The sequence below is a fragment of the Mytilus californianus genome, unplaced genomic scaffold (genome assembly GCF_021869535.1).
Source record: "Mytilus californianus isolate M0D057914Y unplaced genomic scaffold, xbMytCali1.0.p SCAF_5, whole genome shotgun sequence".
Classification (NCBI taxonomy): domain Eukaryota; kingdom Metazoa; phylum Mollusca; class Bivalvia; order Mytilida; family Mytilidae; genus Mytilus; species Mytilus californianus.
The window spans coordinates 78,565,323-78,588,300 of NW_026262701.1; the positions used below are offsets into that span (position 1 = coordinate 78,565,323).

The window sequence follows — 22,978 nt, forward strand, 5'->3', positions numbered from 1 at the left end:
ACAAAAGTATAAATGTACATTGTCTTTTAACTGATACATGTATATAATTTTATATACACATTTGGATTTTAGTGTAAAAATGTTTAATTACCTTAAGTATGCACAATGGAGCCCAAGTTACAACTGCAGTTTTTTTAATCTTTTGGAATTTACATATACATGTATTTATTTTTTAAAATGATTATAGATACATGTATAGTAAACTCTAACATCAGAAGTAAAGACAAACATATGAGACATTTCTAAATTAATAAAATGCTCCACTGGGGCGCAGCTTGATACGACCTTAGAGGTCGAACCCTGAACAGTTGGGACAAGTATGGACACAACATTCAAGCACACTTACACACAAGTTATTGTCCTGAAACTTGAAAAATGCTTGTTTTTTGGCCCTTTTATGGCCCCTAATTCCTAAAATTTTGAGGGAATTACCCCCAAAATCAATCCCAGCCTTCCCTTTGTGGTATGGTACCTTGCAGTACAATTTCAGAGAGATCCATACACCTGAACACAAGTTATTGTCTGGAAACTAGAAAAATGCTTATTTTTGGCCCCTTTTTGGCCCCTTATTCTCAACTTTTTTGGCAATTACCCCCAAACTCAATTCCAGCTTTCTCTTTGTGATATGGAACCTTGTAGTACAATTTCATAAAGATCCATACACTTACACACAAGTTATTGTCATGAAACTAGAAAAATGCTTGTTTTTGGCCCCTTTTTGGCCCCTAATTCCTTAAATTTGAAGGCAATTACCCCCATAATCAATCCCAGCATTCCCTTTGTGATATGGAACCTTGTGATACAATGTCAGAAAGATCCATACACTTACACACAAGTTATTATCATGAAACTAGAAAAATGCTTGTTTTTTGCCCCTTTTTGGCCCCTAATTCCTAAAATTTGGAGGCAATTACCCCCAAAATCAATCCCAGCATTCCCTTTGTGATATGGAACCTTGTGGTACAATGTCAGAGAGATCCATACACTTACACACAAGCTATGTCTGGAAGTTACAAAAATGCTTATTTTTGGCCCCTAATTCCTTAACTGTTGGTACCATAACCCCCAAAATCAATCCCCACCTTCCTTTTGTGGTATTGAACCTTATGGTAAAATTTCATAGAGATCCATTCACTTAAACTAAAGTTAGAGTGTGAAAACTAATGTGTCTTCGGACGACGACGACGCCAACGTCATACCAATATACGACCACAAAATTTTTTTTGCGGTCGTATAAAACTTACAAAAATAAACTTGGTTTTTACAGTCTGAGTTAATTCATTTTCATTCTTAAAATGTTTGAGCTTCATTCTCTTTTGTTTAATAACATTCCAAATGTTATTTACTATTATTCAATCTAAGACTAAACGAAAGATCATCCATGATCTAAGATAATTTAACTAAGATCACACATTATCTAAGATAATTTAACTGTAGTGTACATGATATAACTAATTAATGTTAACAATCAAATCAAATTTCTTTTATTTCATTGTTTGGGATCAATAATTAATTAAGTTATAAAAAGATAAAAATATACTTTTAACCATTGAGGATGTAACAGACAATGTAATTGACATTGTAAATAAATCTTTTGATAGTCCTTCAAAAAGATTAAATACCAACCTTCAAAATTATTCAAATTAACTGTATAGTAAATGTTTCTTTCCTCCTAAATAAGAATGACATATAATTTCATCTATCCAGGAGTGCATTTTTTTTTTTGGATTGAGATACATGTATATATATATTGTTTTATCCTTTCAATTACATTATAAGTAATTATGAATCTTTCAAATAAAAACACACACCTCAAGGAGATCAGTTAAAATTTTCAGAAATATGCTGGTACAAAAATGAAATTGTTACAAATCTTTTAGCTTTAGACTTGTGAAAGGATTGTTTTTTGCTTAACAAGTAAACTAAACACAAAAACTGTCTCTTAAGACTAGCACGTGTATTTCATGGCTCAGTCATGATCACATACATGTACATGTAACTTATTAAAGGGGCATTAGCTGTCGAATTCATGTTCACCGATTTGTCTCAAATTCTCAAATTTGATTTATAACATACTAAAAAGTAAATCCAAATTACAATGTCTAAAATAAACAATTAACAATGCATGGACTCGTTAATACGTATTAACATTTCGTGTGTATTTTTGTCTAGACATCATCTAATTAACCATCTAGATGACCTCCGAAAACTGCCGATGTTCATATATCCCGATACAGACATAAATATAAATATAAACAGATAGTGACCACATGCAATTGGATTTTTCTAGGTCTGTTTGATTTCATATTGTAGGTTAAAAAGTATTTTATATTATCGTTTTTACCTGAATAAGAATGATTTTTTGTGGATAGAATCAGTCAACCAAATGGTTCATCCTTGTTTCACTTTCAATGTTAACATTCTTTCCCTTTATATAGCTAAATACATGCATAACCCATCTCCAGCTAATGGATTAAATTGGAGGACACATGAATACAGAATCAATGAGGTCGAATCATTTACTTGCAAGTGAATAATTCATCAGCGATGTTTCTTAGCTTATTTTGACAAAATGGAACCAAATTGGCTGCTAAAAGCGAATTATTATTTCACTATACCACTTTCATTAATGATTAAACAAAAAGAAATCATATGTAGAATTTTTGTATACATTGTATCTCGTAGCTAAAGCCCCCTTTAAGTAAAATTTATGAAATAGCTACCATTTCAAAAAATAACTGTTGAAAGTAGCGAGTTTTACTTGTTTTATTTCTTCTACTGAATGAAAGAAGATAAATTAGATATAAACAAACTGACCTGCCCATACCACAAAATAAAGAAGACATTTAAAACGTTTCTATCATTTTGATAAATTCTTTACACTATCTCAAATAAACATGTAATACCCTGTGGGAAATTTAATTGTACTATCAGATAAAGATTTACAAATAAGAGTTATAATTTATTACACAAACTGCATTTCACCTGAATAAATCAACGTTTAAAAGACTTATAAAATTAAAGCTTTACACATTTAAATCTGTCCTTGTCCTCTTAATAGAGCCAATGGCTAAAGTTTACAATAATATTTTGAGAAACATTTGATCTGTATCAATGCAGTTCTTACTAATATAGTACACATTGTATGTGTGCTTATTCTATCATAGTATAATCTATCTTAATCAGAATGTAGAATCTACTATCAGATCTTATTACAGTAACCACCCCTGCACACTTTTAATATTTTGTTCTTCAGATCATACATGTATGTAAAATTGACCTGATTCTGGTGGATTGGGTGTGGTTTAGACTGCTACATTGTACTCAATGGAATGGTTAACCTTTCAAGATAATGAAACTGATTTCTGCTAACCAAATGCTAAATTTTCATCCAAATAGAAATGTTTTTTAAGGTTTACTGAACAAATAAACCTTATGGCCCCATTTCACAGCAGTTTGATGTATGTGTATACATTACCACAAATGACATTATCAGAAAAAGAATTATGACATTTTAGCATTGTTGTCTGTTGCATTTTTTTTTTAACGAAAAAATTATTAAACATGTTTCTTAGAAAGATAACTAACCACAAAAGTAATTTGCTTATTATACAAAAGCCATGTGAATAACTTATAGCAATCATGGATGGACATCTGACGTTCACCATTTGTTTACATGTTCATTTATATAAACACCCCTGGACTTATCTACAAGATGCACATGTTTAAACCAGGTTAATTCAAACAAACTTGATGATGTTTAGACAGATTGACCTTTAAAATATGTTGACTCAGAAACATGAAAGGCCAAAGTTGACGACAGACGTTATGGAAGATTTATTGGTTTCAAGACTAAAAGTGAAGTTAATTTAAAATTCTTTCTTTTTTATACAAATACATATTTAAGTTTTCTCCTGGGAAGTTTCAAATAGCATCCAAATATAAAGGAAACTTACAAATAACATCTTGTTACTAAAATTTGTTGTGTCAAGGTAAACCAAATATATTTTTACAGCATCAGAAAGAACAATTGTATTTGTGATACATGTACATGTATTTACATATGTATACATGTAGTTCAAACATCTGACAATGAGGACAAAAAATAATATCCATAAATTCATTATCATCCTTTGTAAAATCAGTATCAGCAATTAAGCAAAAACAGTAAACTATAGTAATTGCATTAATATGTTTAAAATTCAATAGGGCTTCTTTACAAATAGCCAAAAAAATAAAATTCAAGAATCAAAGAATGAGTTTTCTGCAAGATCCATCTAAAGACCATTTTAGAAGATAGTCGGCCTTGTATGACCTGTGAACACTTCATTACATGTAACTTTCTGGCCCTTTTGTCTTACATGTAGGAGGACAGTTAACATGGTCAAGGGTGTCATTGGTAAATATACCTGATTCACACTATTCTAATCTATATATTATCTGTCCTTTTAAATGACAATTTTATCAACAATCATTGCTATTGTTTGATAATGTTTACAGAATAATTCTGCTGAGTAGGTAAAAAAAACAAACATGAACAATTTCCTTCTTTCAATGTTAAAAGCACTTAAAGCCTAAATAAGTTGTATTTTGAATAACATGAATTTTTGGGGTTAGTATACACAGCATTAGATTGATTGATTATTTGTTGCTTAACATCCAGTGGCAAATATTTCATGCATATTCAGGACACATTAGATCAAATCTCATTTTATATTTAACTGCACTGTCATGCTTGTACACATATTAACAGTTTTCCATGTATCAATATTTAAACACTTTGATTTTGCATCAGCATTTCCAGAAAACACCCAATCTGTTTTATGTATGTACATGTAAAGTTTTTATGTGGGAGTAGGTGACAATCAATCAATTTAAACTCCCAAAATTTTGATCTAATCTACATGTAATCAAAATTTTCTTGACTTACAAATGTCATGAATGTAGCAAATGGTTGATAATTATTTGTAGATTTATTCACATTATTTAGGTTTGAAAACAAGTTACTTGGTGAATTTAAAAAAAAAAGAAGATCAAAACCATTGGGAAGTCTATTTTCTTCTTGATTTCAGTGCTAACATTTTTTTTTCACTAACGATGGTGCAAATATTTTGTTTTTATAAACAAATTCAAGTGAAAAAAATTTATTTCCTTGAAAGTTCATTAGGTCCATAAACCAATATAATAGTCTTCCTGTTAGCAAACTTTTCCATTTTCACCAGCATTTTGAATTGCAAAATGTGACATTACTGGTAAATGCTAACATTTCTTGGTCAGTGTACAATGAAGGCTACCATTCAATACTTACAGACATGACTTAACAAAAAAGATGCAATTCTTTCTGTATGAAAATGGATTTTTCCTAGATTTAAGTGTTTAAAGCAAAGTCTTAACCATGTCAATGTAAAAATTATTTGTGAAAATTTCTATGCATGTCCCTGTCAATTTATCATTTTTTTTAACAAAACATATTTAATTGGATTTTTAACAGTTTTATGCCCTTAATTCCTAAACTGTAGGCCCCATGATAACCCCTAAAATAAATCCCAACTTTCTTCTTGTGGTATTAAACATTGTGGTACAATTTCAGAGCAATCGAAATACTTATCCACAAGTTATTATCCTGAAACTAGAAAAATGTTTGTTTTAGGCCCCTTTTGGGCCCCTTATTCCTTAACGGTTGGGACCATCATCCCCAAAATCAATCCCAACCTTCCTTTTGTGGTATTGAACCTTCTTAAAATATTTCATAGAGATCAATTCACTTAAACTAAAGTTATTGTCCGGAAACCAATATGTCTGCTATATTCATGGAAATGCTCAGAATTTTATGAACTTTTTAAAAAATTATTTAAGCCCTTATTAAAAGCCTAAATAATCTTCGCATTAGTTTGCAGCACTTTCCAGATTGATTTTTACTGAATAGTGTTAACTTTAACCCTATTTAAATCTCTGGTACTGTCAAAAAGACTCAATATAATGTAAAGGTATATGCATGTAAGTAACTACTAACTTCAACTACAGTGTATGCATTTTTGTTACATTATAAATGTTTATACTATCATGATTATATACATTTTTGTACTATTGATTGTCTGTGCATCAATATTCTTGTGGCCACAGTTTTGTATTGTATGATTTAACTAATTGATTTTGATTGCACACTTAGTTAGTACAAGGACGTATATATATATACGTCCTTGGTTAGTATCAGTGCCCATTTTCCCCCCAATAATATGATTGAATAACAGACTATAAAAATATAAAATAGTCAAACATATTGGCTGTTGTAAAGGACAAAAACACATTACACAATATGAAAGAAATAGTTGCTGCCCTTCGCTTATTTGATAAAAAATAATTTTTCTTTTCACATACATTTGTACTACAAATAACTGGTCCATAATTTTGGACATGACATTCATATTTTTATTTTTCCTTGGTTGGAAATGTTCCATATTTTCTTGTTATCACGTATAATTATTGCACCTGTTGTAAAGCATGCAACATTGGTTCCATTTACGACCATATTCATTTTTCCATATTAATAACCGCCTGACACCTATTTCTCTATTCAAACTTACCCATAACTTAGTTTACATCGGTGGTCAACAGAAAAGTGAAAATGAACCGGAAGTGATCTTGTTGGCGCCATCGTTGTCGCAAATTATAGGGAAGCAACTCTAATATTCCCGCGTTTTTTTTAAACACAAATCCAGATAGTTTTTAAAGTCGAAATAAAATTGGGCTGGAGGCCAACATTTGTCATTATCTCTCTACATAAATGAGAACATATTATGCATTATATGGAGAATGCGAATAAGATTATGAAAAAGAGGCCGGGAAAATACGATAGGGGGTTCAGCAAAACGGTATGAGCATGAAAATAACCGAAAAGGGGGGGGGGGGGGGGGGAGAAAAAGGAAACGGTGTAATACAAACGTCAATCTCTGACAAAACACTACATAATGACTGGACACATTACATATTGGTCCCTAATAGAAAACTAAGAAATTAACATCTGATAGTATAATATAAGGCTCTGCTTTGACCCCTTTGTGGAGGGACAATATACTTCAGTCATATGTAAAACCGGTGTACTGTTTATATACTGTGATGGTACTCCCTCCACCATTTGACATTTTGTTGTACACATATTTTTACACTGAAGTTCTACCCACACATACTTCCCACACAGTTCGCATTAAAACTGTATAAATACTATACATATTCCATCTAAATAATATAGTCTGACCTTGCTTACCACAGTAACAGGCTTTGTTACTATAAGAAATGCGAATCTTACAAAAAACGGGGGTGATTATAAGACTCATTCGGTGTTTATATGGCGCTTAATTCATAGTATGATTTTTTTCTGTCTGTTGTACTTCTTGTGTTCGTTTGAGAGCTAAGGTATCCCAATTAGTAAGTCTTCTGTTGTTAAATGCACCAACTTTGAAAGGACGACACATGGTGTCAAACTTGGATTTTTTGGCTAGGTACTAAACCCTTTCTATCTCTGAATACAGAGGACTGATTTACCATAACCAGTTCAGAATGAAGAAAAAAAACCTACATTATTGAATAGGGGCCTCGGTGGCCGAGTGGTCTAAGTAGTTGCTACTGTAATCACTAGCCAGTCAACACTGAGGTTGTGAGTTCGAACCCCGCTCGTGCGGGTGCACTCGACTCCAATCTTAATTGACTAGGATTGTCAGTTTTCCTATCGAAGGTCAGTGGTTTTCTCCGGGCACTCCGGCTTCCTCCACCAATAAAAACTGACCTCCACGAAATAGCCCAAAAGAGGTGCTTAAAAGTGGCGTTAAAACACCAAAAATCAAATCAATCATTATTGAATATCAATATCATAGATGACAAATTACGGGCATAGCTACATGTACATGTAAGTGATTATAGGTAGAACATGATAGGCTAGATTATATATCATCAAAACTTGCTCATAGTAACTGAAGTTAGCACGATCAGACGGAATTATTTAGATCGAATATGTAGTACATTGTATTTATATAGTTTTAAAAGTTTCTTTTAGTTTTTCGTTAAGGCACTTTTAGAATGGACCCCCTATTTCTATATAGTTTGCATGTTTTATTTTCTCTTTTTTTTATTGTATTAAAACACTCCTTTAACTTTTTAACTTATGTTGACTTATCTAAAAAATTGAAAACAACACGTTTAATAATTTCATGCGTCCGAATCGCTTTTCTGGATTTACCTTCATCAGGAACGCTCAAAGCCAAACATTTGAAATCCGAGGGACGTATACGTACCGAAACAGTTGAAGATCTATATGACAAAAATACATAAAACAAATAGCCAAATTCATCTAAGGTCAACTTTGCCTGCATGAGGTAGTTGAAACCATAGTTTCTTTATAATTTCAAAATTTATAAACGGACAATTTTAGAAAGGTTTGTTATAAATCATGTCAGTACCGAAGTACTGACTACTGAACTGATGATACCCTCGGGGACTGATAGTCCACCAGCAGAGGTATCGACCCAGTGATGTAAAAAAATGAAAACAACACGTTTAATAAGTTCATGCGTCCGAAGCGCTTTTCTGGATTTACCTTCATCAGGAACGCTCAAAGTCAAACATTTGAAATCCGAGGGATGTATAAGTACCGAAACAGTTGAAGAGCTATATGACAAAAATACATAAACCAAATAGCCAAATTCTTCTAAGGTCAACTTTGCCTGAAGGAGTTGAAACCTTAGTTTCTTTATAATTTCAAAATTTATAAACGGACAATTTTAGAAATATTTGTAATAAATCATGTCAGTACCGAAGTACTGACTACTGAGCTGATGATACCCTCGGGGACTGATAGTCCACCAGCAGAGGTATCGACCCAGTGATGTAAAAATTGAAAACAACACGTTTAATAATTTCATGCGTCCGAAGCGCTTTTCTGGATTTACCTTCATCAGGAACGCTCAAAGCCAAACATTTGAAATCCGAGGGATGTATTCTTGCTCTGATCCATACGATCATTTTACAATAACGTTTGTGTATATATGATGCCCTCTGTTCTTATCGCTGATTGTTATTTAATTACATGTATCTTAACGTTTTTGTCCATGCATTGATGACAGATCGTTGGTATCGCTGTTAATTTTATTTACTTTTCTGAACTCAGCGGAGGACAATTAAGCGAATTGATAGGACATTTGAGCGAAAACAATCAAAAGTTTTAATGTCTAATTGCAACGCGTTAATCGCCAGTTTTAACCAATTTAAATTATATTCCGTTTTCTGGATTTACGCCCGACCAAAAATCCTGGATCGGCCCCTGAATTTACGTATCAAATTGACCTTTATGCATATCTTACCTGCATGTATTGTTGGAAATGTAAAAACTGAAATGTGTTAAGTCTTCTTAAAGACAATTTTAGCCATAAACTTCTATTCATAAATCTAAACGAAGGTAAATGCGACTTGAACTTCATTAAACTCTATAGTTTGAATGAAATGTAGTATCATCGCGTTTTGCCATTTGTTATAATTTACCTATACCGCGCAATATTGAAGATAAAGGAACCATTTGATAGTTATTGTCATATTGCACAGCCATTAGGTCATTCTACAAACTTGATCCGACAACGTCAGGTAAAGGAATATAGGATCATGTTTGCCCTGTTCGACTTTTTAAAATCTAACACATGCTATTATTATTTGCGTCAAAAAAAATATGTTCAAAAGAAAATGTCTACGTTTAACAGTACATGATAATTTACCCCCTCTCCCGTCGTTCCCATCGTGACACTCTATATTACGAAAAAATGCATATAAAGCCTTAGGTTTTACCTAAAGAACGTGACATGTCGCACTTATAAGTTACGAGTTCATTTGAGCTGTCACGTATAAACATATGCCAACTTTTAGGTATACAATTGTATGAAAATTGTTAGCAGAGGTTGTATAATATATAAACAGATATTTAGAGTTATAAAAAACATAAAGTAATGAGGTGTTTTTTTCAAAATACGCCAGAAGTGCACTCAATCCTAAGTGAAAATGTAAGACGGTAACTGAATGTGTTAATGCTTAGAATATAGAAAAGTGCTCTCGACCAATGAAATTGCAGGATTTGATGTCTCTTAATTGTGAAGAATGAACGTAATGCATGTTCTTAGTAAGGGTTTATCCCATTGTTTAGGCCTATTTACAGTTCAAAACAAAAGTGTTTCTATAAATGAGTTACAACTGCCCCGAAGCACATTTATCAGATTGAAAGGATTTATCACCAGTGATTGAAACTGACTAAAAGTTCAATTGTGAAACAAACAAAAAGTTGAAATTTACTGGTGCAGTAAAATTGGTACCTTTAATGTTATTATGAAATATTAATAACAAATTACTAAAAAATTAAACAATATTAAAGCAATGCATTAAAAGGATAAAAAACAGTTTTAAAATAAAAAATAACCTAAATCTTCAGATTTCCAAAACTCTGATTAATGGACAGCGGTTGTGAATAGTTATTTCCAATATTCCGATAAAATAAAACAACAAAAAACAGGAATTTAATTTAAGTTTTCAATATATTTAAACTTTTAAAGGCCTTTTATTTTGGCATTCCCCTGACATAATGAAATAGTATTTGATTTAAAAAGACGGACCAAAATATTGGCTGAGAAATGAAAGTAGTTGTAACTCAAATGTATTTATTGATTTAAACTGTAAATAAAAAAAAAGATAATTCCTCACTAAAATATTACATGATTTACATTCACATTTTTAACCAAACTCGGTATTTACATTTAACATATCCTGAATTATTTCCTAGTATCCAATTTTTTGAAAATTGAGACTCTAATTGATGTTTTGTTTTGTTTGTATAAATGTTAAAATTTTTGTTTCAGCGACTCACACAAAATGTGCAAGGGAGAAAGTGGAGGTAGGGGGTTCCTAACGTCATAAGTTTTTTTATGTTAATTTTTTATTTCATTTAAGTTTAACAAAATAATTAGTAAAGCTTATCTTTGATAGTTTTTATAAATCTTGAAGGAATTTCACAAAAAGGCTTTGTTTGTTTGTATGTGTGTTTGTATTTTTTATTTCATGTTTAGAACAACAACATTTTGCAAGTATTAAGTCTTCTTTTTTATTATCTTTGTCTATTTTTTTATTATTATTTCTTGTTTACAACAACACAATTTTGCAAGTATTTCAAAAGTCGTATATTTTATTGTTGTTTTTTTTCTCTTCTATTTTTAAAAGTCTTGGAGTAAGTTTTAATGCTTAAAAATACTGACCAATGTCCATATTTTACCTGTAATTAATTGTTAACTGCTATAGCAACACCTAATGTACGTAAATCGATTCGACGCGGGCGTTTGCGTTTTTTGATAGGACATTTGCGCTTTATCAACACAGGTGGTTTAAAAAATCAAATTTCGATCTTCAAAAATTGAAACAAACTTACTAAATAAGCCATGATGGTACAGTTTTACGGAATATCTATATAATAGAATGGACACAAAAAGAATATGTGAACATCTTTCCATGACTCTGATTAATTAGGCAACTCCCTCAGGCAAGTTGGCCCTGGTATATATGATCAGTTGATTTATAAGAATTTGGCAATCCTTCACGTGTTTAACATTAAACATCTTTGGCTTTCAAATATTCTTAATTTTTTCCATACATATTTTTTTTCAGTAACCACAATTCACTACTATATGTACGGTAAATATCTAGATGTATATACAAGTACATGTAAGTTGGCGTAAACGAATTCTGTTAATTAGGCGCAACTAATACCGTCGAAAAATAATATTTGGCGCAAATGATCATGACATCTTAACAATAGCAATTGGCGCAAAAACATTGCTGCCTATATTAGTAAAATATGGTAAGAACAAATTCAACCGTGTACACGGAATGGAACTGAGTTTACATAGAGACAAGGCCCACAATATCATTCCACGATGAGGTTTTTGATGTGTTTACCTGTCACGTGATGTTATGATTTAGATACAGGGGATATCCAGCTAATGTTTTTTTACTCCAAGAAAAGTTCACATATTTATTTTCACTTTCAAATTGTCTTTTTGTCTGTCCATTTTCATTATGAACAGTTAATTTCAACTAAAGTGATTGTGCTTTTTTAGATGTGATATTGCTAAACTAAACTTTTGTTTTTATTTCTCCGTAAACGACACAGATGTTTTTGAATGTATTTGTCAAAGGACGCCAAGGTTATACAACATCATGAACACGTATACCCTAGCCCAGCTTATTTCACCTTATTCCTTTGCGAAATTTTGAAATTCATTTTATTTGAGCGCTAATTTTGCCCTTTAAACTGTACCTCCTTTTTCACATTAAAACGTATAAAAACTATTTGAAAGTCCCTAACTTATAAATCTTTTTTTTTTTCGGGGAAATTCGTATTTAATGCATTCATTCGATCAGGTAAAAGTCGAAGCAAAATTTTAGATCGGAAATAAAACAGATAATATAATTAATGTAAGAGTCGGTTGGGGGTTTACAGAATAGAGAATAATTGGCAACAAGTGCAGTAAAAAGGTGCGTGGTATCCAATACAGTGAAGGAAGATCCAGTTCTTCATCTTCGGTTGAAATACCAAAGGAACATAGAACAGACCTATGATTAAGTGTCGTGTTTGGCAAGCCGTTTTAATATTTATTCTTACTTCAAGATATCTTATAAAGTGAACTCTTATAAATTTCTTTACAAGATATCTTATAAACTATATGAGATATCTTATAAACTATATAAGATATCTTATAAAATATGAGATATCTTATAAAATATGAGATATCTTATATAAAAAAATATTCATAAGATACCTTATAAACTTTAGAAGATATCTTATAAAGTATATAAGATATTTTGTAAACTATATGATATATATTATATAATATCTCATATAATATATAAGATATCTTATATAATCTAGTTTTTATAAGATATCTCATATCTTCTATCATATATCATAAGATATCTAATACGTTATATAAGATATCTCATATAGTTTAAAATATATCTTATATAGTTTATAAGATATCTTATAAAGTTTATAAGATATCTTATAAACTATATAAGCTATCTTATAAAGTATATAAGATATCTTATAAATTTTATAAGATATCTTATAAATTTTATAAGATATCTTATAAAAACTAGATTATATAAGATATCTTATATATTATATCAGATATCTTGTAGTTAGAATAAAGAGTAAAACGGCTTGCCGTAGACAGTCGTGGGGTATATGTTGAGTTTCTTATAAAGTATATAAGATATCTTATATAAATTTTATAAGATTTCTTATAAAAACTAGATTATATAAGATATCTTATATAATATATCAGATATCTTGTAGTTAGAATAAAGAGTAAAACGGCTTGCCATAGACAGTCGTGGGGTATATGTTGAGTTTCCAAGTGATTTGTCAATACTTAATTCAAAAAAATGTCATACTTCTTGTGTGATTGCTATACTTGCTTTGTTATAAACGTGCATGTTTTATCATGTTTTGATTGTAATAAGACGATATAAAAGCTTAAAAGGAGCTTATGTTTTCTGTTTACTAATATTCGTCTAAAATAAAGATTTTGAACTTGAACTTGAACCAAGAGTTAATGACTGATTGCATTGCATGTATGGATTACAGCAACAGTAAATCAAAGGAGTATTAGACTCAGTTTTAGTATTCAGATTTTAAATTAATGTAGGCAAATCTGTTACACTAAAAGCTTCACCAGATACATACACGTTATGTAGATCACGTGATGTAAAATGTGCGTTATCCCGTATACAATAGAAGTCCGTTTTGCGACTTTCTTATCAGATTTTTTGTAGGGTTCCTTTATATGAGTTAACTGTTTAAAAAACTTTACATTTTTGAAATGCTAAGGCTTTTCTACCTCAGGAATAGATTACCTTAGCTGTATTTGGCAAAACTTTTAGGAATTTTCGGTCCTCAATGCTCTTAAACTTCGTACTTTATTTGGCCTTTTTATCTTTTTTTTTTATTCGAGCGCCACTGATGAGTCTTTTGTAGACGAAACGTCTGGCGCAAATACAAAAATTTCAATCCTAGTATCTATGATGAGTTTATTTTTATCTTTATTCGCCTTTATAATGTAGATTATCGTTTCGCTTATGTGTTTTTCTCAAATATGCATAAATGAAGTCTGCGCTTCAGCGTTTCTTTGAAGAAAGTGCAAGGGAACAGACTTCAGTATATATATTTGTTTAGGGGCCAGCTGAAGGACGCCTCCAGGTGCGGGAATTTCTCGCTGCATTGAAGACCTGTTGGTGACCTTCTGCTGTTGTCTGTTCTATGGTCGGGTTGTTGTCTCTTTGACACATTCCCCATTTCCATTCTCAATTTTATTCAAATTACAATTAGTCCAGCAGCTAAGTCCAATATGTTGGTATAATTGATCACTTTATGGTAAACGCATGCATGAAACTTTGCAAACTGTTAGTTATGGATTAATAGATAATTTTAGATATGGAGCCACAAAAAAAATCCAATATGGCTGCATAATTAAAGATGACCGTTATACAGACAGTACTGGGAATACAACAGCATCAATTGATGATGTCTACCAATCTTCAAGAGTTCAGTACATATTCATGTATGGTATCAATTGAAAGTACAGGGTATTAATTTTTTTAAATATTATCAGGTTTTCAGCTTTGTTCTTCACAATTCTTCTCACAATTGAAATACCTATACGCAATGAAAATCGACAAAAATGCTAATTAAACGGTTATTCATTGTTCCTTGATACATTAAATACATAAAAACTAATTGAAAATATGATACATTCTGATAGTTACAGTAAAACCTAATATATTAGGCAGCATTTCACCTGTTTGAAGCAATTTTTGAAGTAAGAATATAGGAAGATGGGAAATTTTCATATTTTGCAATTGTTTACCAACATATTTCTTTAATCATTAATTTGATGCTACCATTTTATGGAACAATGTTTAAGTATTCTAACGAATAACAAAAAATGATTAATTTTAGCAGGTTAAAACCTTGATTTATTGAAATCGTTACCCCTACCTGAACATATTTCGACTGAAAAACTATGAATTTCAAACACTGAACACCTTTAATCGTTCAACTTAACAATAACCTCGTATATATCAGTAGTATAACCATACAACAGATGTATATTCAACCGTCTGGCTCACCTAATGCCGTTTTTGTTGTTTCATTTTTGATAAGGAGGGACATTTCGCATTTATAGATTTTCCAGAACTTCTCAGGTATATTCTTTTTAGTCTTTTAAAATAGAACCAATTGTAATATGTGAAATCAAAAAGATTCGGCCCTCATGCATGCATGTAACTATGTATTTGGCATCTAATGAACCACATATATAGATCTATCCTTTTCTTGTACAAAATATTATGGTAATGGAAAATACTACTCCTACCCCAAGCAAAATTTGAACAAAACACACTAATTTGACAAATAAAGGGTAAAAATCACATATCTAGACAATTTTTTGCTTCTAATTACTTGAATCAAAACCAAACACATGCATTGTTATTACTTTTGATTGTTCAAATGTATTTTCGTTGCCACAAATTTCGAAAAACAGACATTTTTTGTCAATTTTATCCGTTTAAACTCAAAATGCTTATGTTACATGTAATCCCAAAGCTAATACATTTCTTCAGGGAAAATATATATTTGACGTCTAAAAGCCTAGGAGATCGATTTTCATGTCTTACAAAATTTAATTTCAAAGGAAAACATTACCCCTACCTCATTCAAATTTGAGCAAAAGTGTAATAAATTGACTGAGAATGCATTGAAATCATAAAAATAAGTATTAATTTTGTTTAAACTTCTTTCATTTATCAAAATAGAGATAAACGGAGCATCTCAGATTGGTCAAAGCCATTTCTGTAACGGAAGAATTTAAAAACAAAACGGACAATCTCAGATTTTCAAAATTTTCAGATCATCCCAAATTTTTATTTTTCTATTTTTCTAAGAACTAAATAAAGTTGTGTACTTAGAATTTGATGATCTCAATTAATGAGTGAATGTAGTGGACTTCTATATAAAACACAAACCTTTGATTAGTTCTGCAACGCAAATCACAACAAGGTTGAAAATAATACCTCTCCCTCAAAAGTTCGTTGATTTATACATACAATGTACATGTGGATGTTTCAGGGCGGGGTATTATTAAATCTGCGATTTTATCAGTAGACTTGATCAAAGTTCTGTATACATTTGAAAGCAAATTATACATCTCTGTCTTCATTGAGGCCATCAAATTCTATATTTCAAAAATAAATCTGCTGTTTGAGCTAGCCAGAACTTTCGACTTATTCAATAATTTAAACCATTTATTTACATTCAGGCTACAAATATTACCATGGAATCTCATATTTACTTTAAATAGATATAAGAAGATGTGGTATGAGTGCCAATGAGACAACTCTCCATCCAAGTCAAAATTTATAAAAGTAAACCATTATAGGTCAAAGTACGGTCTTAAACACGGAGCCTTGGCTCACACCGAACAGCAAGCTATAAAGGGCCCCAAAAATTACTAGTGTAAAACCTTTCAAACGGGAAGTACGTTTCTACTACGCATTTAACAGTCATGGGTATTCCTAATGAGAACATGTGCAAAAACACACAATAATATATGTCTTCTAGTGTTTTCAACCGTTTTAGGGAACCTCAAAACTGGTCATCGTCGATATACCCTAAACATAAATTACAATGGTGAATTTCATCATGACTTTGGTAGATGATGCATGGATCCCTACCCTTTCAATGGTATATATATAAGAAAAATTAAACGCGAGGAAAATTTTAGGGTTAGGGTTTTAGGGCTTCCCCTTAAAATAAATTTAATTTTTTTGAACCTAAATTATTATTTCATTGTTTTTACAACGCCTTTAGGGACTTATAATTTTTTACGTGGGAAAGGGGGGGGGGGCTGGTCATTTTGAAATCAAACATATAAAATTTTCTTTATCCCCCAATAATATTTCACTATTTTTATTTTACCCCCCTTAAAACATTATTTAAAAAAAATGTAGCACCCCTTTATTAGACATGCCAAAATTTAAACAGGCAAAACACTTACCTTTGACACACATGATACATGTATGTAGGATATACTTGAAGATTCAAAAGTTCACAAATGTTTCATTAGAGATAAAATTAATCACCCCACTTTGAATTTATAAACAAAATTTGAACCCCCCTTTTCCACTTACAGAAAAAAACTTGATCCCCCTACATTTTCACCAGCCCCCCCCCCCCCCCCCCCTTTTCCCAGGTGAAAAATGAAAAGTCCCTTAAAGGATGATTTTTATTCTTTTTTACCAAATGTTGCATGGGTAGGGTAATATTTTCCATTTCAATAAGATTTTATATTATCAGATGATAGGTCACTGGGGTTTATAAATATATAATTATATGTTCTATTCCGCCACATGGGAAAGCCAATAGTTTTAGAAATAACATACGTATTTTTATTTTAAAACGTTAAATGGACAGAATATGAGAAAATCTGACTGAAAGTTTGAAAATCCAAAATTGTCTTTTTTACCAAAACTTGGGCTACACTACAAATATTAATGAAGCCAAATGGTTTCCAAATATATATAGTTACTACCATTTTTGCTAGATTGTACTTCGGTTGAAGTATTTAAGTTTTTAATTTGTGAAAATTCACAGGTTCTAGTTGAATATTTTGGGAGATAGGAATAATATTTTTCAATATTTGTAGTATTCATCGTTTTAAAACAACCGAACTTTTTAGTAAAATCAGATTGGTCATCAGAAGCAAAGAAGGTGAAATCTTGACAAATCTGGAAATTTGGCAATTTAATAATATAATATTAAATTCTTTATTTTCAGAAGGTTGCACAGTTAACAAAACAGTTAAACCGCCCCGTGGCCTTCTGATCTACATATAAGAATACAAAATTTTTAAAAGATAATAATACATAAACAAAAGTCCATTAGCATAATTTATGTCCTATTTCCTAATATTCTGACTACAAATCGTGCTTCAAACCTCAGTAAAAAATACCTCAATGATTATTAGAATTTCTCTAATTCTTCGTCAATTTATCCCTTTCTGCACCCATTGTATAAAAAAAAATTAATCAACGTGTGGTTCGTTTGATCTCAGTTCTTCATTGGTTAAAATCCGATTATGACGTCGAATTTTCTTGCTTTCCTCTGAATTTCCTATTGTGACGGCATGAAAAAAGGCAACCATGCCTGATGACGTCACATAGAAAGAACACATCTTTTTGCAGATCATTCGAACAGAAGGAATAAATTTGCCTGCGCATTGTTTGAAAATCATTAGAGAAACAGATTCCACCACCAAATCTCGTGTAATACGATATTTATCCACTCTCGACAGTTAAATTTTAAATATTTAAAACGCTCGGCAAGCCTCGCGTTTTAAATTTGAAAATTTAACTGTCTCGAGTGGATAAATATCGTATCACACTCGATGCAGTGGTAGAATCTATATATATCAAATAACCAACTGTTTATCATATTTTTGGTGTTCGTTAGCAATATTGAAAGTACCTTTTATGCATTTTTGCCAATATTTCCATGATGGGACAGGGTTATATATTTCAATTGTGAGAAGAAATGTGAACAACGAAGCCAAAATACCTGCTAATATTTAACTAGAGGCTCTAAAGAGCCTGTGTCGCTCACCTTGGTCTATGTGCATATCAAACAAAGGACACTCTCCAACATTGTAGACGAGAATAGACTTCATGACAAAAATCTCTATTTTGTTGATCTTGTATTACTGATCTTTTAGACTGTGTAGTTTCTCTCTATCTTCTTTAGTTTTTGCTCAAAACACAAAAGAGGGTAAAAAAAATCCTCATTTAAGGGCAATCACTCCTATGAAGAGTGACAGTCTACTAACTATATATTAATATCGGCAAAATTTGACTTTTTGATAGATCTTGCCTTGCTGATCATTTTTGTGATTTAAAGTGTTTATTTATCTGTTATAATTTGAATCATATAAGGCATAACGGAAAAAAAATGTTTCTCTCTAATTATCATAGTTTTCATGATAATAGGCAAAAATGAAAAAAATGGTAAAATTTGTCATTTATGGGCAATAACTCCTATAAGAATTTGTCTAACAGTTTTGACGTATATGGACAATTGGTAGAGCTCATTATTCTGAACATTTTTGCTCCTTTCTGATTTTCTCTATTTATAACGGTTCAAAAAATAATAGACAAAAACTTGCATTTTACCCCTATGTTCTATTTTTAGCCATGCCGGCCATGTTGGTTGGTAGGCGGGGTCATCGGACACATTTTAAAAACTATATACCCTAATGATGATTGTGGATAAGTTTGGTTAAATTTGTCTCAGTAGTTTTAGAGGAGAAGATTTTTGTAAAAAATTACAAAAATTTACAAAAAAATTGTTAAAAATTGACTATAAAGGGCAAAAATTCCTTAAGGGGTCAATTGACCATTTTGGTCATGTTGACTTATTTGTAGATCTTACTTCGTTGAACATTATTGCTGTTTACAGTTTATCTCTATCTATAATAATATTCAAGATAATAACCAAAAACTGCAAAATTTCCTTAAAATTACCAATTCAGGGGGCAGTAACCCAACTATGGGTTTTCTGATTTGTCTGAAAATTTCAGGGCTGATAAATCTTAACCTGATGAACATTTTAACTACAGTCAGATTTGCTCTAAATGCGTTAGTTTAATAGATATAAGCCAAAATCTGTATTTTACTCCTATGTTCTACTTTTAGCCATGTTGGTTGGCAGGCGGGGTCATCGGACACATTTTTTAAACTATATACCCTAATGATGATTGTGGCCAAGTTTGGTTAAATTTGTCTCAGTAGTTTCAGAGGAGAAGATTTTTGTAAAAGATTACAAAAATTTACCAAAAATTGTTAAAAAATGACTATAAAGGGCAATAACTAATTAAGGGGTCAATTGACCATTTTGGTCATGTTGACTTATTTGTAGATCTTACTTTGCTGTACATTATTGCTGTTTACAGTTTATCTATATCTATAATAATATTGAAGATAATAACCAAAAACTGCGAAATTTTCTTAAAATTACCAATTCAGGGGCAGCAACCCAACAACGGGTAGTCTGATTTGTCTGAAAATTTCAGGGCAGATAGATCTTGACCTGATGAACAATTTTACCCAGTCAGATTTGCTCATAATGCTTTAGTTTCAGAGATATAAGCCAAAATCTACATTTTACCCCTATGTTCTATTTTTAGGCATGGCGGCCATCTTGGTTGGCGGGCCACGTCGTCGGACATATTTTTTAAACTAGATACCTCAATAATGAATGCGGCCATGTTTGGTTAACTTTGGCCCAGTAGTTTCTGAGGAGAAGATTTTTGTAAAAGTTAACGGTCGACGACGACGACGACGGATGCCAAGTGATGAGAAAAGCTCACGTGGCCCTTTGGGTCAGGTGAGATAAAAAGGCAATACCGTGGGGTTTCATTTGATACAATACTTGAATATGTACTGATCTCTTGCATATTGGTACACTTCATCAATTGTATGTTGTTGTATTCCCAGTACCTTAAGTCGCCAATATTTAATTCGCGGCCATATTGGATCATATTGGATTTTTTTTCGTGGCTCCATATTAAAATTTTTATATATATATATGCATGTAATGTAATTATTTGGTTTTAATGCTGACAAACAGTTCATATTTATAATGGCTTCCCAAAATTTTAGCCTCAAGCGTTCCATACAAAATGATACAGCATTCGAGTCCTTTAATTATTTTAACCCAACGAATATATGATCATATGTGCACAAACAAAAGCTTTATTTCCATCGACCATTTGAATAAGATATTTCGATCTCTCAAACCCTAAGGGTGACTAGGGGTAGGCCTATGTGAGGTGCAGATTTAGTCAAAATTATAGTATTTAAGGAACTCCAGAAATATTTAAATGATTTCAGGATATCTTTAAATCGGATTGTGGAGGTCCTAAAATAATTGTGGACCTTCATAAATATTTAAGGATATCCTGAAATTGAATCGTAGTGCTCCTGAAATATATAATTATTGCATTATAGCCCCACTTTTAGAGTAACTTGAGTGCAGCAGTACAATTCAACAGCAAGTCGATGGTTTTACTGTCAGAAATGAATGATGCAAATTACTAACATTTGAATTTCAATACTTCAAAAAGCTGTTGACAGTCACCTAGACAGAGATACCCAGAGGAATGTGTAACTTGTCCTAAGTATATTGACAACTGGACATCCTGAACAATTAGAAAAATAAAGATGGTATACATGCAGACCTGGAGCATAATCAACGAGGAATGTATGAAGTACTGCATCATATGACAATTTTAACGGCATTTCTACCAGGTATACATGAAGTGTTTGGAAAATACTACAATAGCACGTCGGCGAGCGATATATATATATGAAGTGATCAAGCATATTACAACAGCAGGTCAACGAGAGTATGTAAGTGCTTAGAGCATAATACAACTTAAAGGCATGTCGGCGAGGGATATATGAAGTATAGTCTTTGCTATATATTGTTGCTCTCTATCTTTCACGGATTCTAAAACGTCAAACTGTGAGATATCGGGGAAAGATGCATTTTTCGAATGATTTTTATCATTCAGACTGATTTAACTTGAAACGAGTTCATGGACCCCTCTTTTTTTAAACTGACATTAGGTTTGATTACGTATGAAGATTATTTGTACCAGAGACATATATACATGTGTATATATATGTCTCTATTTGTACCAATTTTTATTAAAAAGTCACCAATGAATTATTTATAAATTACAGAGTTCTCGATAAGTGGTGGTCCTAGGGATTTGACCACCACATTTTTGGGAAGGACCAACACAATTTTGGTAATTTGCAATAGAAATGATAGTGAGGACCTGCATATTTTCTGCAAGGACCACCAGGCAAAAAAAGATTTCGAGAACTCTGAAATTAGATCAATTTACAGCAAAAAATGCCGTTTTTTTTCTAAAATCATGAAACTTTGATAAAAATGAATTGTTTCTAAAGAATTGTTATACAAATTTAGAGCATACTTATATAAAGAAGATTTTCCAAATGTTTTTACAAAAATCCGCTTGTGTTTATCTTTTGAAATAAAAAAGTGAGGTATATGTCTATCCAAAGGATAGAAACGTCCAAAAAACCGAAATTTTGTGTAAATGCCTAAAATTTGACCCCATTCATCTCTTAAAGAAGCACATGAGGGTATATTTTTGTATTACATATTTAAATTGACTAGGTGAAAAATAGCTTGTATATAGATAAAAGAAGATGTGGTATGAGTGCCAATGAGACAACTCTCCATCCAAGTCAAAATTTATAAAGTAAACCATTATAGGTCAAAGTACGGTCTTCAAGACGGAGCCTTGGCTCACACCGAGACATGTATGCAAATTATCGTAAAAAAATCACCGTGGGGTCAAAACTGTATCGTATGTCCTTAACATCTTTGCTATTTACAATTTCTCTCTATCTATAATCGTGTCTGGTAAAAATGGATACAAAACATCTTTCATGGCCAATAACTCCCATAAGTGGCCAATTGACAATATTGGCCAAGTTGACTTATTTGTAGATCTTATTTTGCTTTTACTATTTCTCTCTATCTATTAAAGTTTCTGCAAAAACAAAACGCAAAAAAAAAAGAAAGAAAAATGAGTCTTTCAAGGGCAATAACTCATATAAGGGATCAATTGACCATTCATCCAAGTTAACTTTTTTTGTGTATCATATTTAATATGTTGAACATTTTTACTGTCGAAAAATTCTGTCTTTCACCTTTAGTTCTATCAAAAATTGATACACACAAGTCTGAGTGGTCATTTGATTGATGATTCATACCAAGTTGATTTATTTTTAGATCTTATTGTTTTTGTCATTT

At 31.5% G+C, this 22,978-nt stretch overlaps 1 protein-coding gene across 1 annotated transcript in view; it reads right to left on the reverse strand.

Annotated features, from left to right (window-relative positions):
- Window positions 1-6,660, reverse strand: part of LOC127701475 (uncharacterized) — a 104,705-nt gene extending 98,045 nt beyond the window's left edge. Inside the window, exon 1 of the mRNA XM_052205347.1 lies at window positions 6,585-6,660. The gene's annotated coding sequence lies outside the window, so the exon portion shown is untranslated. The remainder of the gene's footprint in view (window positions 1-6,584) is intronic.
- Window positions 6,661-22,978: the final 16,318 nt, after the last annotated feature.